This window comes from Phodopus roborovskii, unplaced genomic scaffold (genome assembly GCF_943737965.1).
Source record: "Phodopus roborovskii unplaced genomic scaffold, PHOROB, whole genome shotgun sequence".
NCBI lineage: Eukaryota > Metazoa > Chordata > Mammalia > Rodentia > Cricetidae > Phodopus > Phodopus roborovskii.
In genome coordinates, this window is record NW_026126541.1 from 8,109,621 (window position 1) to 8,129,402 (window position 19,782).

Below are 19,782 nucleotides of genomic sequence, written 5' to 3' on the forward strand. Positions count from 1 at the left end.
ATTATTTCTTTTAACCCAGTTCCTTACTATTTCATCATAAGCTCTGAATTAGAAGCACATTGAAATAAAAATACAAACTGTCACTACTTCCTCAGAAGCTTGTCTTACAACCAGGAAGAAATGGATCTATCTATAATACAGAGAACACAATTTAAAATGGCATTGGAGGTAAGGCAGGTTTGCCTAATTTCATGTTCGTAGACAGTAAAGGATGCTGACAGCTTTAGGAACATCATCTTGCTAGATAACACTGAGCTGAATTTTCTTCACATATTTGTCTTTGGAGAAAGACAGATCAATTCATTTACAGACCTTTCAGACAATTCTTAGCCAGTGTTTGATGGACTTTAAATTGGTCAGAAAAAAACCACTTGGATTTCACTTGGTACTATAAACGGTGATGGTGCAAAGCCCTGGATAATGCCTTAGACCTCCCCATCAGTGATTTGATGCGGCACAGCAAGGGGATGCTGAGAAGCACATGTTCTACAGAAATGGGTGGAGGCTTTTTCCATAGTTACCTTGTAGAGAGGCATGCCAGCATTCTGGTGATGTTACTCAGGTCACCGTGACAACTGTTTGCACTCATAGTGCTCATTTTTTACATCTTTCAATTGGACACACATACAAGAGTCCAGACCATGGATTTTATCATCTGCCAAACCATATGACAGTGCCTCAAAAGACTGCCTCATGGAGACATTGAAAATTAGACTCTTAGCCAGAGAACATTGGGAGCAACATGTTTTACCCTGAGCTATGCTTCCAAGAATTTTAACATAAACATATAAACTATTACAGGTTCAGAGGCAGATACAAATATAGTAGAATTATTTAAATAATATCCCTGCCATGGTGGGCTGGCAGGTCTGAAACTTACTGAGTAGGCTTACAAGCCAGTAACTTAGTCAAGAATCTACATTACAACCTAGGACTGCCTTGGGAAACATCATTGAGTTTAAGGCCTTCTGTGGATTTGATGAAGTACGTTTTATTGCACAAATACCCTTAGAGCAATACCCAATAGTGTTTGGTTACATTGCTGGATATTAGATTGCTGTCAAGATACTAACCACCACACACATTTGCTTTGCTCTAACATCCTATCTGGTCAAAAGCCAAGCTGAACGACTTATTTTCTGGTCCCTCCCTCCATCAAGCCTTGTTTATTTCCCAAATTCTTTTGAACGAACTCTCTGTGAGGGAAACACAAAAGCCCCTAGCATGGAGCATTTATCTGGCAGGTGGCCCGTAAGCTGGTCCCCATGATTCATCATGTAAGATCCCTTTTCATTCCTAAGATGGAGAAGGAAGGACATTACTTCTGTCCAGAGGCCAGCTGGGTCTGAAGCTTATGTGGGTTGATTCCTCAGTTATATCTGAGTTCAGGGGTCACTCTTGTCATCACCTTTGGCCACTAGGGACATTCCAACTACAGGTGGGAAGAAGCATTATCGCTCTGGCAGTGAAGGGCAGTTCCCAGCTAGTTTTCATTAGTATCCACCTGTGTGCAGACATGGAAAGGAGACTGTGGGGGAAGGTACACCCACATAAGAGAATTTTAGAATAAAATAGACCAGATTTGGTACCTAATTCCCTTATCAACCAGCCATGCCATATGAAAAAAAAATAATTTTTATCTCTATTAGTGAAATTGATCTATATACTTGTTGTGTCTGGGTGACGTGAAGTTTCAGTTGGATAATGGGAGAAGAACTTGGTGTAGGCCTGCAATGAAGAACATGCTACCCATACATCATCATGATGGTGTATGTATTATGTATATGTATGGCATTATGTATATATGGCATCTGCCATCACCATCACTACTTTAATTTAAAATTCTACCACCCAGCAAATAGTCCTTTACTTGGAATCTTTCACACTCGGTCATCTATCACAGTGCCACCTGGCAGAGAATGTCACATCATTACGTTAGTACTACCCAGTGCGAACCAGTGTTTGTCCAGGTAATTTCCTATACATGCAGAGTGGTAGTGCATGGGAATTAAGATTCACTGGACTCAGTGTAGGTTAAGTGAGGTTTATTTGGGGAGAATTCACTTACACATGAAACAGATGACCACTGCGGGTTCCCACTCCTGGATGCATTATTCTAGATAAGTCTGCAGTTGGGATTCAATGAACTGAAGCTCGAGTACCCTGAGACCAACTCTATTTTAAGGTCATTTGGGTGACCATCTAAACAAAGGGAAGCAATTTGCAGATAGAAAGGAAGGCACTTCCACAGAACAATGTGGTGGTCAGGGATGCTTGGGCTCAGCGTTCCTGGCAGGCGAGGGAAGTGTTCTGTGAATGAGTAGGGCAGCAGACCACACAAGGCGGCAGCTGCAGGCCATCAGCAGCACTTACTTAACTTACTATTAAAAATGTCTGAATGATACAAATCCACACAAACATAACGAATGGGAGAACCCAAAATGACCATTAGGATTTTACTATGTGTGTAAGAAAGCCATCAAACACGCCCAGCAAATAAAGGGCCATCTGAATACTAAATGATTCCACCCCTCATTACTAATAATAATGTGTCATCTGGGCCAAACAGTCCCCTAAGTATTTCACATTCCCTGCTGGAATTGAGACATTAATCCCATTGATACAGTTAATGGTGAAGCCCTGAGCCCAAATTATGTTCCCTGAGATGTATTAGAATGTGGTTCAGAGGAGATCTGTCATCCCTCTCCTGCAGATGTAATGCTAATTTTCTGTCTAACACACTTTGCCCCTAGATTCTTCTTTGAATTCTGGATAATTACTTTTTTTTAATCTTTTTTTTTAAAAATTTAAATTAGAAACAAGCTTGCTTTACATGTCAATCCCATTCCCTCTCCTTCCCCTCCTCCCCTGCTCTCTACCAACCCCCTATCCCATCCCTTTTCTGCTCCTCAGGGAAGGTGGAGCCTTCCATGGCGGAATCATCATTTAGAGCAGGGCCTAGGCCCTCCCTCCATGAGTCTAGGCCAAGAGAGTATCCCTCTATGTGGAATGGGCCCCCAAAGTCCATTAGTATACTAGGGATAAATACTGACCACTACCAGAGGCCCCATAGATTTTCCAGTCCTCCTAACTGACACCCACATTCAGGGGTTCTGGGTCGGTCCTGCGCTGGTTTCCTAGACATCAGTCTGGGGTCCATGAGCTCCCCCTTGCTCAGGTCAGCTGTTTCTGTGGGTTTCTCCAGCCTGATCTTGACTCCTTTGCTCAACACTCCTCCCTCTCTGCTTAACTGTGTTCAGCCATGGGTGTCTGCTTCTGATTCCATCAGCTACTAGATGAAAGCTCTAGGATGGCATATAAGATAGTCATTAATCTCATTATCCAGGAAAGGCATTTAAGGTAGCCTCTCCATTATTGCTTAGATTGTGAGTTGGGGTCATCCTTGTAGATCTCTGGACATTTCCTTAGTGCCAGATTTCTCTTTAAACCTATAATGGCTCCCTCTATTATGGTATCTCTCTTCTTGCTCTCCTCTATTCTTTCCCTGACTCAATCTTCCTGCTCCATCATGCTCTACTCTCCCCTCCTCTTCTCCCATTCTCTTTCTCCTAACTCCCTCTGTCTTCTCACCCACCCCCTATATTCCCAATTTACTCAGGAGATATTGTTCCTTTCCTTTTCTCTGGGGGACCATGTATGTCTCTCTTAGGGTCCTCCTTGTTTCCTAGCTTCTCTGGTGGTATGGATTATATGCTGCTGATCCTTTGCTCTATGTCTAAAATCCATATAAGAGTGAGTACATACCATATTTGTCTTTTTTTGGTAACTGGGTTATCTTGCTCAGGATGGTTTATTCTAGTTCCATTTGCCTGTGAATTTCAAAATTCCATCATTTTTTCCCACCAAATAGTATTCCATTGTGTAAATGTACATTTTCTTTATCCATTCTTTGGTTGAGGGGCACCTCGGTTTCTTCCAGGTTCTAGCTTTTACAAATAATGCTGCTATGAACATAGTTGAACCAATATCCTTTTGGGCATATGCCTAAGGGTAGAATTGCTGGATCTTATAGTAGACTGATTCCCAATTTCCTGAGGAGCCACCATACTGATTTTCAAAGTGGTTGTATGAGTTTGCACTCCCACAAACAGTGGAGGAGTGTTCCCCTTTCTCCACATCTTCTCCAGCATAAACTGTTGGGGGTTTTGATTTTAGCCATTCTGACAGGAGTAAGATGGTATCTCACAGTAGACTTGATTTGCATTTCCTTGATGGCTAAGGATGTTGAGCATGCTTCTAAGTGTCTTTTATCAATTTTAGATTTCTCTATTGAGAATTCTCTATTTAGTTCTGTACCCTACTTTTTAAAGGGATTATTTGGTATTTTGGTGACTAGCTTCTTGAGTTCTTTGTATATTTTGGAGATCAGCCCTCTGTCAGGTGGATCTTTTCCCAGTCTGGGGGCTGTTGTATGGTCTTGTTGACTGTGTTCTTTGCCTTACAGAAGCATCACAGTTTCAGGCCATATAACCCTGAACATGCCCAATCTCATCTGAATAATTCTTTAAAAAGAAGTGGCTACTATAGATCATGATGGTTTTGTGTTGGAAAACCCAAGGAACCTCCAAATAATCCCTGTCTCTTTATGAATGTCCTTGATGACATTCACATTCCATTATGGCACTGGATGAGACATAGGATGACAAGAGACAGGGATGTCTGATGGTTCATTCCTTTCAATCTCTGTAAGGCAAGCAGCCTCTGATTACCTTAAAAAATGCGAGGAAATAGAGCAGGGTGGCTTAAGGGGTGGGCTTTGGACCTGGAACTGCTGTGCATATTATGTTATATTAGTATGTGAATTGTTATTGATTGACCTACAGACCAGCTTAGCTTCTATCTAAAAGAAAATAAATGTATAAAAAATGTATGTGTCAATATTAAGCACTTTTGGTTCTATTATAAAAGTTCCTTTGTTATTTTTAGAAAAGAAGGGAAGTTGGGAAAACAGGAAAAGAGGGTTCCCCCAAAGAATTCACTGCTTCATTACCAGCTTTTGTCTCCTTGTGAACCTGATTGGATAGTGCCCTCTTTATTGGAGCTAGACTCAGTCCCATTTGAACAGTCATCTGCCCTTACATTTTGAAAGGAGTACAGGGATATTTGCTTAAGTACTACAAAGAGACAGAGCTGCGGAGCTTGTTGTGTGGTCATATTCCCAGATGAAGACATCTTGGTTGAACCAATTTATCCTTGCTCTGCAATTATAATCCTAATTAGATGTAGCCTAATTGCAGCAGTGGAGCCTAATGGATCTTAAATGACCATAAGCCACCCTGCCTATGTATATAGTTCAAATAGAGAACATATTTATAGATACATGGAGAAGCTGTATCACCCCTTAGCTTATTTTAAGAAAATTAAAGAAGTTTTCACAGAACTCAGGGAAAAGATCACACATCTGTTTATTGCAACTGATATAATGACACTTTTAAGGGTCATTCGTTATTACATTCTATTTCTATTATATTCTATACTGGGGGGGCTTCACAGATGGAACTGATTATCAACTATTACACATTTTAATTGAACTTTTATCTATATTTCAAGTATGGAGATAATATATTAAGATATTTTCTCTTTTTTCATAAAACGTAAAATAAAAAATAAATAAATAAATAAATTAAAAATACATTGTATAAAATTCTCAAAGAATTAATAAAAAAATACTGCAGCCTGAAAAAAAGAACCTAATTTGTTTTAGATGGGAAGATTATTCTAGATACACCAACTAAGCTTTTCAAAGCCATGCTATTGTTAAATGCCAAAATAGCATTTCAATCTATATCTATCCTGCTTGGAATCTTGCATTTTGAAGCCATTGTGGTCTACTATCTTTTGCATGCATCCTGTCTGTCACATGAAAGAGATCAGAGACATAGGTGTCAACAAAGGCCAAATAAGACGGTCACCTCTAAACTCTTAAGGATGTTGATAATAACAGCCACTGCCAAGTTGGGTATGATGTGATCTAAGAATGAAGGTAGATTAGAAAGTAAAAATCCTCTGCTCTGCTGGGATGTTTTTCATGATCCTAGGAACTGGGAGGTATAGTGATATACTATTTATGATTTATGAATACTATTTATGATTTATTAAAGCTTTCCTGAGGATTCAGAAAGCAAAGTCAGCCATAAGCCATAGAAGCCAGTCACACACATTTAATCATGGTAGCCAGAAGTTAGGAGGTGGTAGTACACATCTTTAATCCTAGGACTCAGGATTAGAGGTAGATGGATCTCTCTGAGTACAAGGTCACCCAGGGGTACATGAGACTGAATCAGTCTAAAAGAGTAACAGAGCTCACTCCTTTAATTATTGCACTAGAGAGGTATATAAGACAGGAACAAGGTGTCACTATCAGGCATTCAGACTCCAGCCACTTTGAGAATAGGAACACCCCAGCCCTTTTAGAGGTAAGAGCTCTCTGGTAGCTTGGCTGGTTTGCATCCCTGATTTTCAGGTTAAACCCCAATATCTGTCTCTGGGACTTTTATTTTTCACACAACAAGAGAGGCTGAATTGCCTACACTCTTTCTGGCGAGATGTTTAGCACAGGGAACAGAGAGATCACCATGGTGATGATGGTGTTGTGTAGCTATAGCTGTTTTCTTGGCATTGAAACATCTCTTCCTTGAGATGAAACTCACAAGAAACTTATAAGACTCATGATCCTCATCTCTGAAATTATGTAATAAATCAGCAAACTTCTGGGGGAGAGGAGACTGGCGAGGGACTGCATGCATGCTGTATAGGGAAATTCAGGGATGCCACTTTCAAGAATAGTTTCCCCTGATGGGGTGTGGTTTTGTGGTGCTGCTGCTCCTGTTCCATTACCCACCATCCAATAAGTAACCCGTAAACTCATTGGTTCACCAAGCAGAGTTTGGATGGGCTCAAATTATCATTGACCTCTCTATCGTGGGCAGGGATGGGTAAAAAATATTCTTCCATGGTTATCTCATGCAGTGGGGTGCTTTGTTAGCAAATACATCCAACACATCTTCCCGAAACATCCCTTGAGTATGAGAGCTGCATCAGTAGAATAACAGCTTTGCCTGATATCAAAGAGGAGGGATTACCTTTTCCCATAGGGACACAGGTGCATAGGTGCTCTTAAGCCACTCGGGCTGTGCAGGAACTCATCCTTGGTTTCCTCCCTCAAAGAGTCTTTGTTGTTCTGAGAATAGAGGCCCTCTTTATGAACAACTAAAACACCTCTTAATATGCACTCAACAAAATACTGAATATGTTGTCTTTTTAATACTAACACATTTAAAAAATAATTAAGGGTTAGAATGGAGGTTCATTTTCATGATTATCACCGTGTGTGTGTGTGTGTGTGTGTGTGTGTGTGTGTGTGTGTGTGTAGGAGAATGTGCAGAGGCCAGAGTAGGACAGTGATGTCCTGCAGTATTATTCTTCCTACTATTTCTTTGAGATAGGGTCTCTCACTGAGTCTGGAGCTAGGCTGGCATCCAGCAAGCCCCAGTGAGGCTCCTGCCTTTAACTCCAATGACTCTGGGGTTATAGGTGCACAGGTCAACACTGACCCTTTTACCTGAGTGCTGAGAATTTGAGCTAAGGTCTTCATGCTTATGCAGAAGGAACTCTCACTCACTGTACAAGCTCCCTTAGACAGTTGCTGTCTTTATATTGGAGTCTTCTGTTTTTACACATTAAGGAACAAACTGGTCCTGTTTTTCTTTCCAGTTAGAACCATGCAATGTTTAAAGCACACTTCCAATAGAATAAAATCTCATAAATATTCCCAAATCCTTATTTCGGCTGTTCTCTATAGATATACAAGGCAAATGGCCTTTTGTAGTACCAATTCAATTAAAAATTAAAACTCATTTTGGAGTAGAAGCATGTTCTCACATTCTAAAGCCCAGCATGTTTGTTAAAGGAAAATCTAAAATCCTGCCTCATGTCAGAAGAGCCACCTGATATAAGACAGAAGACATATATATATGTTTCCACTCATGTTTAACTTTTTTTATTGTTACAAATTTAAGGTTATTTTTGTTATACTGTATATATGTTTCTATTCTTGCTTAAGGTATTGTACTTACGCTCCTCATTTTAAAATATAAAGTTATAGTCCTTGAAAGCTATTAGAATAATAAAGAGAGGTTAGTAGTTATGTTTTCAAGGTCCAACAGAGATATATTTTAAGTAGATAAATGTATCCATAGCTTCTCTTCTCCCATGGGAACAAAAGGGAAAACCTCTTCCCCAATGTAACACATACACTGGTTTTCATTCAGAGGTCAACAGATCCTTAAAGTAGGCCAATTTAATTCAGCAGTTTTATCTACTACACAATGTCTCTTAGCAGATGTCGTTCCTTTTCTACTAACTTTAAAAACATTTAAAGTTAATAAAACATTGTGTAATGTATCCCTGGAATGTTTTATTACATCTTGTTGCTTATTAAGTACATCTTTTAAAGTGCTATTAAATCTCTCTATAACTGCTTCTACTCTAGGATTGTGTGTTATACCTGTAATATGCTTTAAGTTATAATATGCAAAAGTGTTCTATTTTATTAAGTCACAAGCTGGAGTATTGTAAGTCTTAATTTATACAGGTATTCCAATGATGCCCATTACTTCTAACAAATGTGTAATTAGAGAATTAGCATTTTCAGAAATCAAAGCAGTTGCCCATTGAAATCCTGAATATGTATCTATGGTATGGTACACACACTTTTATTTTCGAAATACTGCAAGATAAAATAATCCGTTTGCCAAACTTCAGTTTTTTGAGTACTCTTAGGGTTACTTACTGCAGGTAGTGGAGTTTAGTTACACAAAGAACAAATGGGACATTTCCTTACAATTGCTTTGGATTGTTGCCAACTAATAGAATACTCTTTCTTCAAACTCTTGCTATTAACATGATGTTTATTATGAAATTCTGAGGCTTCTATCACATTTACTATCAATAACTGATCAATCTCATCACTATATTGTTCTAGAGGGCCTGGTAGACCCATATAAGATCTGATATGTGATACACACACACACACACACACACACACACACACACACAAGGGCTGATTTCTATTTCCACTTATTTATTATAATTGCATAAATAAAGCTAATTATGAATCATCTGGAATAAAATAAGCAGCTTCAACATGTAAAACAGCTCTTTTCACACATTGAGAGACAGTAACTACATTAAGAGACTCTGGAAAATCTAATAATACTATGAGAATAGCATGTAATTCTGACTTTTGAATAGAATCATAAGAGCTTTGAGACACCTTAGTTATATTTCCTGACATATATCTTCTTTTTTATGATTTATTTTCATCCTTATAGAATATAGGGCTCCAAAAATTGGTGTTCCTCACACCATGTGAGGAAGAATTCAATTTGTTCTTTTTATAAACTGAAGTCTCTTGCCTTTGGGATATTTGTTGCTAATATCTCCCAAGAAATTACTGCAAGCTCTTTGCCAATGTTCATTTTATAACCATAATGAGGAAATTTCAGCAGTAGTAAAAGATACCACAATTTCTTCTGGGTCTATTTCTGTTAATTGACAAAATCTCAAATCTCCTTTCAGAATTAATTCAGAAACACACACACACACACACACACACACACACACACACACACACACACAAATTTCTTATTTTATATATCAAACCCAGTTCCCTCTTCTTCCCTCCCTTCCTTGCCCCCGACCCCTGTCCCATCCCATTTCCAACCCTCAACTCCACAGGGAGGGTGAGGCCTTCCAGGAGGGATCATCAAAATCCGTCCTCATTTGGGGTAGGGCCTAGGCCCTCCCACCTGACTCTAGGCTAAGGGAATCCCTTCATGGGGAATGTGCTCCCCAAATCCTTTTCTGTACCAGGGATACATCCTAGTTACACTGTCAAAGGTCCTTTAGACTGCCCAAGCTATGTAACTGAGACCCATGTTCAGGGGATATGAGTCGGTCTAATGCCAGTTTCCCAGCTATCAGTCTGTGGGAGGGGGGGTCAATGAGCTCCCACTTGTTCAGGTGAGCTGACTCTGTGGTTTTCTCCAGCCTGGTTTTGACCCCACTTTCTTTTCTTTTTTTTTTAAATTTATTATTTTACATGTTGATACCAGTTCCCTCTTCCTCCCCCCTCCGCCCCTTTTACCCTCTCTGCCCTCTCACATGCACCCTGAACACTCTCCCCACCCATCCCCCCACAACAATTCCATATGTAGGGCAATGCCATCCAGATGGGATCATATAGATCTGACAGGTCATTTGAAGTAGGGACAGGGCTTCTTTCCTGTCTCTAGGTTAAGGCAGTTATCCCTCTATGGGGGATGTGTTCTCAATTGACCCCATTTTCTTATCACTCCTCTCTCTCTGCAACTGGATTCCAAGAGATCAGCTCAGGGTTTTGCAGTGGGTGTCTGCTTCTGTTTACATCAGCTACTAGATGAGGGCTCTATGATGGTGGATAAGTTAGTTATCAATCTCAGGGCATTTAGGGTAGCCTTTCCATTGTCACTCAGATTGTTAGTTGGGGTCATCCTTGTAGGTCTCTAGAGTTAGTTTTCTCTTCAAACCTATAATGGCTCTCTCTATTATGGTAATTCTCTCTTTTTTGCTCTCATCTATTTGTCCCCACATGTTCTCCTCTCCTCCCCTTCTCTATCTCCTAACTCTCTCTCCACTCACTGCCCACCCCACCCATCTCCCAATATGTTGAGGAGATGTTGTTACTTTCCCCTTCTGTGAAGGTCCTTGTATAATCTCTTAGGTTCCTCCTTGTATTCTAGTTTCTCTGGCAATGTGAATTATAGGCTGGTGATCATTTGCTCTAAGTCTAAAATCCATATATGAGTGAGTACATTCTATGTTCCTTTTTTTTTTTTTGTGACTGGAATACGTCATTCAGGATGGTTGCTTCAAGTTCCACCCATTTCCCTTCGCAATTCAAGATTCCATTGTTTTTATCCTCTGAGTAGTATTCCATATTCCATTGTGTGAATGTGCCACATCTTTATCTTTTCTTCAGTTGAGGGGCATCCCGGTTGCTTTCAGGTTCTTGCTATTATAAATAATGCTTCTATGAACATAGTTGTATAGATGTCTTTGTTGCATGGATATGGATCATTGTGTATATGCTTAAGAACAGGATTGCCAGGTCCTGTGCTAGACTGATTCCCATGTTCCTGAGGAACTGCCATACTGATCTCCAAAATGACTATACAAGTTTTCATTCCCACCAGAAATGGAGGAGTGTTTTCCTTTCTCCACATCTTCTCCAGCATAAGTTGTCATTGGTGTTTTTAATTATAGCCATTCTGGCAGGAGTAAGATGGCATCTCAAAGTTGTTTTGATTTGCATTTCCCTGATAGCTAATGATGTGTAGCACTTTCTTAAGTGTCTTTCAGCCTTTTTGATTTCCTCTATTGAGAGTTCTCTATTCAGTTCTGTACCTCATTTTTTAATAGGATTATTTGATATTTTGTTGACTAGATTCTTGAGTTCTTAGTATATTTTGGACACCAGCCCTTTGTCAGATGTAGGATTGGTGAAAATCTTGGTCTTGTCAACTGTGTCCTTTGCCTTACAGAAGCTTCTAAGTTTGAGGAGGTCCCATTTATGAATTGTCTATCTTAGTGTCTGTGCTACCGCAGTTATGTTCAGGAAGCAGTCTCCTATATCAATTTGTTCAAGGGTATCTCCTACTTTCTCTTCTAAGAGGTTCATTGTAGCTGGATTGATGTTGATGTCTTTGATCCATATAATTAACCACCAGAGGAACTAGGATACAAGGTAGATCTTTGATCCATTTGGACTTGAGTTTTGTGCATGGTGACAGACATGGGTCTATCTGTAGTCTCCTATATACCCTCATCCAATTGTGCCAGCAGCATTTGTTGAAGATGCTTTCCTCCTTCCATTATATACTTTTAGCTGTTTTGTGAAAAATCAGGTGTTCATAGGTGTGTGGGTTAATATCAGGATTTTCAATTCGGTTCCATTGGTCTACTTGTCTATTTTTGTGCCAATACCAGGCTGTTTTCAGGACTATAGCTCTGTAGTAGAGCTTAAAGTCGGGGATGGTAATGCCTCCTGAAGTTGATCCACATCCACGCAACAAAGACATGTGCTCAGCTGTGTTCAAAGCAGCATTATTTGTTACAGCAAGAACCTGGAAGCAACCTAGATGCCCCTCACCTGAAGAATGGATAAAGAAGATGTGGTACATCTACACAATGGAATAGTACTCTGCGGTGGGGGAAAAAAACAATGGAATCTTGAAATTCATGGGCAAGTGGATAGAACTTGAACAAACCATCCTGAATGAGGTAACCCAGTCACAAAAAGAGGAACATATATATACTCAATTATATATGGATTTTAGACCTAGAGCAAAGAACCACCAGCCTATAATTAACCACCAGAGGAACTAGGATACAAGGTAGATCTAAGAAAGTCATATAAGGTCCCTCACAGAAGGGGGAAGGAACAAGTTCTCCAGAGCACCTGGTGGTGGAGGATAGTGAGGGGAGAGGGGACTAGGAGAAAGAGAAGAGGAGGAGAGGAAAGTATAACGGGCTAGGAAGATTGAGTCAGGGGAGGAATAGAAGACAGAAGAGAGAGAGAGAGAACACACAAAAGAGGGACCCATTATAGATTTGAAGAGAAAACTGAACCTAAAGAAATGTCTAGAGACCTTCGAGACTGACTCCAACTAACAATTTGAGCAACAGTGGAAAGGTTACCATAAATACCCTTTCCTGATAATGAGATGAACAACTAACTCATCCACCATCATGGAGCCCTCATCTAGTACCTGTTGGAAACAGAAGCAAACACCCACAACTAAATAGTGAGCTGTACTAGAATCCAGATACAGAGAGAGTTGACAAGACCAGGTTGCAGAAATACATAGAGACAGCTCACTTGAACAAGGAGGAGCTACCAGACCCCCAGACTGATAGCTGGGAATCCAGCATGGGACTGACTCAGTCCCCCTGAACATGGGTCTCAGCTAGAAGGCCTGAGCCATTAAGGCACCTCAGACAGTGGAACCAGGATGTATTCCTGGTGCAAAAAAGGACTTTGCGGGCATGGAGGGATACTACTTTAACCTAGAGACAGGAGAGAAGGCCTAGTCCCTACTCCAAATGACTTGACAGATTTAGATCACCCCTCCTGGATGGCATCACCCTATGTGTGGAGTGGCGGGGGAGGAGAGGGGAGAGTGGTCGAGGTTCATGTGAGGTGGGGAGAGAGAAACAGAAGGAGGGAGGAAGGAAGAGGGAACTGGAATCGATATGTAAAATAAAAATAAAGAAAAATAAAGACACAGAGTTCTTCCTATATAGGTTTTTTACTTGTTTTGTAATCATTACCTCAAGATGCTTTATGTTGTTTGTGGTTATTGTAAAGGGTGATGTTTCTCTGAGTTCTTTCTCAGCCCCTTGATCGTCTGTATGTAGTAGGGCTACTGATTTTTTTTTTTTGAGTTATTCTTTATCCTGCTAGTTTGATTAAGGTGTTTATCAGCTGTAGGAGTTCCTTGGTAGAGTTTTTGAGGTCATTTATGTAAACTATCATATTGTCTACAAATAGTGACAGTTTGACTTCTTCCTTTCCAGTTTGTATCCCCTTGATCTCCTTTTGTTGTCTTGTAGTTTTAGTTAGAACTTCAAGTACAATATTGAAGAGATATGGAGAGAAAAGCCTTGTCCTGTTCTAATTTTAGAGGAATAACATTTTAAGCTTCTCTCCATTCATTTTGATGTTGGATGTTGGTTTACTGTATGTTCCTTTTATTATGTTTAGTCAAAGCTTAGAGTTAAGTTAGTTAGGTTTTTGAAGATACACAGAGATGTATTTGATATAGATAGGCATTCTTCAAACCTTTCAAAGACCTACAGAATATGGCATTTAAAATGGTTTAAAGTTTTTCTTGACAATGAGACATAACTGCTCCTGGCAACACTACCTACATCAGAAAGAAAAAAGGACCTTGAAGAAATGAATTATGAAGTTTGCTTCCAATATTGCAAGACTAGCCATTTGGACAAGATACTGCTCTTGTCTGGACTGTTTGACTTTATGCTGTATAAACTGGGCATGCAGGACCCCAGGAAAGTGACTGCTGATACAAGATGGACAGGGTTTCTGCTTCAAGGAAGAGTCTGCCAGTTTGCAGGACATAGAGAAAAATGACTGACAAACTGCCAATGCAGGTGGACAGTTTAAAGTTTCCTGCTTTGCTGAAGAGTCTGCCAGACACACTATGGCCTATGGGCTGAAGATGGAAGATTACAGAAGAACTTCGGGTCACTGACTAGGCACTGACTAGGCATTCTAGAAATGACTGACTCTGTCATTTCTAGAGTTTATATATAGTATCCTTCTGTGGTCTTTAAAGGAGTTGAAGACAGATAGTTATGTATAGTTTTCCTTAGTTAGGATTAAAGATAAATTACATATAGGACTTTAGACTCCCAAAGATAGAATAGATGATGGAATATTTTCTTAAATCTTACTAAATGTTAATGGACTAAATATTGTTAACCATGACTCTCATTTAATAACTCTTCTGTGATACATTTTGCTATGTTAAGATGAAAACTCTTCTTTTATTTAGATATAAAAGAGGAGATGATGGGAGATGTCATTCTGTAAATATGTTTCTCATACTGGTTAATATAAAGGCCAATAGGAAAGCAAGATAGGCAGGACTAGGAGACAAGGAGGATTCGAGGAAGTAGTAGGGAGGAGTCATCATGTAAATATTGGAGAGAGCAGATGCCAGTTTCACTCTCCGGTAAAATGAGATGACGTGGAAATACTTAGATTAATAGAAATGGGTTAATACTTAAGATAGAGCTAGCTGATGAGAAACAAGTAACCAGCCAAGCATTTATATCAAATACAGAGTCTCTGTGTGTTAATTGGGGCCAGAATGGCTGTGGGACTGGCAGCGGGGAAAAACTACTCGTAACAAAGTACAAAATTGAAGAGATATGGAGAGAATGGGAAGACTTGTCCTGTTCCTATTTTTTAGAGGAATCACATTAAGCTTCTCTCCATTCAGTTTGATGTTGGGTGTTGGTTTACTGTATGTTCCTTTTATTATGTTTAGGTATGTTCTTCTTATTCCTGATTTCTTCAAGACCTTTATCATGAAAGGGTGTTGGATTTTGTCAAAGGCTTTTTCAGCATCTAGTGATATGATCATGTGTTTTTTTCTTTTTCAGTTTGTTTATATGGTGGATCACATTAATAGATTTTTGCATGTTGAACTATCCCTGCATCACTGGGATGAAGCCTATTTGTCAAGGTGGATTATTTCTCTGATGTCTTCTTGGAATCGATTTGCCAGTATTTCATCGAATATTTTTGTATCAATGTTCCTGAGGGGTATTGGTCTGTAGTTCTCTTTTATCTTTCTTTTTTTCAATGTTAAAACACAATTTTATTTTTTCTTTTTTTAATTTTTTTATATTTATTTATTTATTCTTATTTTACCTATCTACTTCAGTTTCCTTTCCATTTATCCCTCCCTCCCTCCTTCCCTCCCTCCCTCTCTCCCATGCCCCCATCACCCAACCACCCCTCCCCACTCCACAGGGAGGGTGATGTCTTCCAGGAGGGGTCAAGAATATCTGTCAAGTCTTTTGAAGTAGTGACTAGACTCTCCTTCCTGCTTCTAGATTAAGGGAGTATCCCTCCATGGGGAATGTGCTTCAAAAATCCTTTTGTGCACCAGAGATACATCCTGGTTCCACTGTCAGAGGTCCCTTAGACTGCTCAAGCCTTCTAACCTAGACCCATGTTCAGGGGGTCTGAGTCTGTCCAATGCTGATTTCCCAGCTATGAGTCTGGGGGTCCATGAGCTCCTCCTTGTTCAGGTCAGCTATCTCTGTATGTTTCTGTAGCCTTGTCCTGTTCTCCTGTGTATCTGGATTCCAGTTCAGCTCAGTTTTAGCTGTGAGTGTCTGCTTCTGTTTCCATCAGCTACTAGATGAGGGCTCTGTGATGGTGATGACGGTAGATAAGTTATTCATCAATCTCATTATCAGGGAATGGCATTCATGGTAGCCTTTCCACGGTTGCTCAAATTGTTAGTTGGGTCAGTCTTTCAGGTTGCTGTACATTTCTCTAGAGTCAGTTTTCTCCTCAAACCTGTCTTTCTTATTTGTGTCTTTTTGTGGCTTGGATACCAAGGTAATTGTAGACTCATAAAAAGAGTTTGGCAATGGACCTTCTGCTCATATTTTATGGAACAATTTGAGGAGTATTGCTATTAGCTCTTCTTTGAATTTCTGGTAGAATTCTGCACTGAAGCCATCTGGCCCTGGGCTTTTTTGGGTTTGGAGGCTTTTAATGACTACTTCTATTTCATTAGTTTTTATAGGTCTATTTAAGTTGCTTATCTGTTCTTGATTTAATTTTGGTAAGTGATAGCTGTCCAGAAATTTGTTCATTTTCTTTGAATTTTCGAATTTTGTGGAGTACAGGTTTTTAAAGTATGACCTGAAAATTGTCTGGATTTCCTCAGTGTCCGTTGTTATGTTCCCCTTTTCATCTCTGATTTTGTTGATTTGCATGTTCCCTCTCTGGTTTTTGGTTAGCTTGGATAAAGGTTTGTCTATCATATTGTTACAGTGATTCTTTGTATTGTTTTCCTAGTTTCTACTTTATTGATTTTATCCCTCAAATTGATTATTTACTGGCATCTACTCCTCCAGGGTGAGTTTGCTTCTTTTTGTTCTAAGGCTTTCAGTTGTGTTGTTAATTCTCTAATGTGACTATCCTCCGTTTTCTTCATATGGACACAGTGCAATGAACTTTCCTCGTAGTACTGTTTTCAAAGTGTCCCATAAATTTGGTAATGTTGTGTCTTCATTCTTGTTGAATTCTAGGAAATCTTTAATTTCTTTCTTTATTTCTTCCTTGACCCAGGAATGGTGCAATTGCACATTGTTCAGTTTCCATGAGTTTGTAGGGTTTCTACAATTTGTGTTGTTGTTGAATTCCAACTTTAAAGCATGGTGGTCTGATAAGATATAGGGGAGTATTCCAATTTTTTTTCTATCTGTTGAGATTTGCCTAGTATGTGATTGATTTTAGAGAAGGTTACTTGTGGAGCTGAGAAGTAGGCATATTATTTTGTGTTTGGGTGGAATATTCTAGAGATGTCTGTTAAACCCAATTGAGACATAACTTCTATTAGTTCTTTTGTCATAAACCTTTTTTTTAAAAGCATAGGTCTTTAGTTTTTTACTAAATATATCCATTCTAAAATATTATCTTTTCTCTGCCTAAGAATTCCTGTAGGAGAATATTTAGATGGTAATATGACCAGAAAACAATCAAGGTCTGGGTTCAAGTGATTCATAAGGCATTCTGTAGTTTCTTTTCTCCAGATGTCAATTCTCTCTCAGGTTCAGTAGGTAATTTATTGGGTTATTTAAGTCTTTATCCCTGTGTAATGTTTGAAATGAATTACTTAGCTATTGAGTTGTTAATCCAATTGTGAGTCACAGACAGTTAATATTTCCCAGCAAGTTTTGAAAATCATTAACAGTTCTTAACTGATCTCTTCTGATTTGCACTCTTCATGGTTAATATTTTTGTAAAACTATCTTATATCCAAAGTAATTAATGGAATATTCTCTTTGTATTTTTCAAGAGCAATTTTTAATACCCAACAAGGCAAATTTTTCTTTATTTTTTTCTAACAATATTTCTAAGGTATCTGTGTCTGAATCTGTAGTGATATATTATTTATAATTTTTTAAATCTTTCCTGAGAATTCAGAAATCAAAGTCAGCCTTAAGTTATAAATGTTAGGTAGAGCTGGTACACACCTTGAATCCTAGGTTCAAGATTTATAGGTAGATGAATCTCTGCTAGTTTGAGAACACACTGACTATATAAAATTGATCCAGTACTAAAAGAAGCAGCTTACACAAAGGTGATCTCAACACCTGGAATCATACTTTTTTAATACCATCACTAGAGAGGTATAAAGTATAAGATCAGGGTCTTCAGTAGTCAGTATCAGACATTCATTCTCCAGCCACTTTAAGGATAGGAAGGCAATGAAATCTCCAGCCACACTGAGGAGAGGTAGCAATCTGAGTCTTGGTGACAGCCTGAGGTAGAGGTAAGAGCTAGTGGCTTGACTGCTTTGCTTCTCTGGTCTCTTGGACCCCAATATTTGTCTCTTGGTCTTTTATTTATCATGCTACAGGAATAAAATAGTAATGTATTTACCCTATAATGGTAAATTATAAATTGAGTAAATCATTTATTAATTATTTACAGTGGCTCTTGTACAGAATATTGACACAAGGTGGGACTGTTTAACATCCCTTGTGGGGGAATGTTCCACTCATACCATTTAATAGGCTGGGAATTATTATTAGTAGGCACTGTGAAGACAAACTTCTTTATCCTGTTCTTGTAAAAGTATAGTAAAAAGGCAGTCTTTTAACTCAATTCCAATAATAGAATGTACTTTGGGAAATAAAGGTGGCAAGTGATTTCCAGGCTGTAAAGAACCCATTGACTGAATTACCTTTTTATGGCTCTTGAATCTGTTAACTTTCTCCATTTTCTAGATTTCTTTTTAATGACAAATATAGGAGAATTTCAAGGACTGCTTTATCATTTAATATGTTGAACATTTAGCTGTTCCTGTACCCGCGGTTCTAATGCCTATAATTTTTCTAATGGCAAAAGCCATTATTACACCTACAAAGATTCATCAGTTAACTGTTTTAAAGGTAGGGCTATTGGTATCTTTGAAAGATCAGCAGATGTTGTGCCAACTTATGTACAACCTGAATAGTCAGTGACTGTTATTAATAATACCTTTAAATACGTTCTCAGAAGCTTACATTAATTATAGTTTGTTTCTGAGATTGGAGTAATGTTAATCTGGGTTTTCCATCAGTGTAACAAATCACATCCCCATAAATTTATTGCTGTTTTAGCCACATATGGCTTTAATTTCCCTACCTGCCCTTCTGTTCCTATATACATTACCTATCTTGCACTTTGTTTTACCTGAGATAAAGTTCCAATACCTATAAGCTGAACATTTAAGTTCTGATGAGGCCAATTTGGATGCCTAGATCTTGGTGAAATGATTATTATAGCCACACCTGTGACTAGTAAGCATTTGATCAAAATGCCATTTAATTTCTATGTTTATCTTTGGTGTTTGATCATTTATAGAAGTTTTCCTAAATATTGTTTTATGGTCTTTCCTGAAAATTTTATCTAATGAAGCTGTTATGTCATCTAGAGCTGTATGGCTTTTAACAACAGGCATTCATCTTTTAATTGCTCCATGGGTGTATTTCCCCAATGCTGACAGGGAATGATTGAACCAAATTTTACATTGGAGCCTGTGAGAAGCTTCCTAAGGTATTTTCCAATGGCAAATTTACATTCACTAGTCCATTGTTGGCCTTTGCCATACCTTCTGCATTCTGGAAGGCTGAGGCCTTCTGTTTGGATTACCTCTAGAAAAAAAACAAAACAAACAAACAAACAAGCAAAACATTGTTCTCAGGAATATGTTACCCCAAACTCTTTTCAGATGACCTGGTTTACCACAATTAAAACATCTCAACTTCTTTCCTGATTCTTCAACCCTGTCCCAAGCATTCAAAGCTGCTATGAGACATAGCACCAAATCTACACTGTCTTGGCAAATCAGTATACAGGGCCTCACTGAGGAGTTGATATTGGGAAATTTCTATACCTATAGT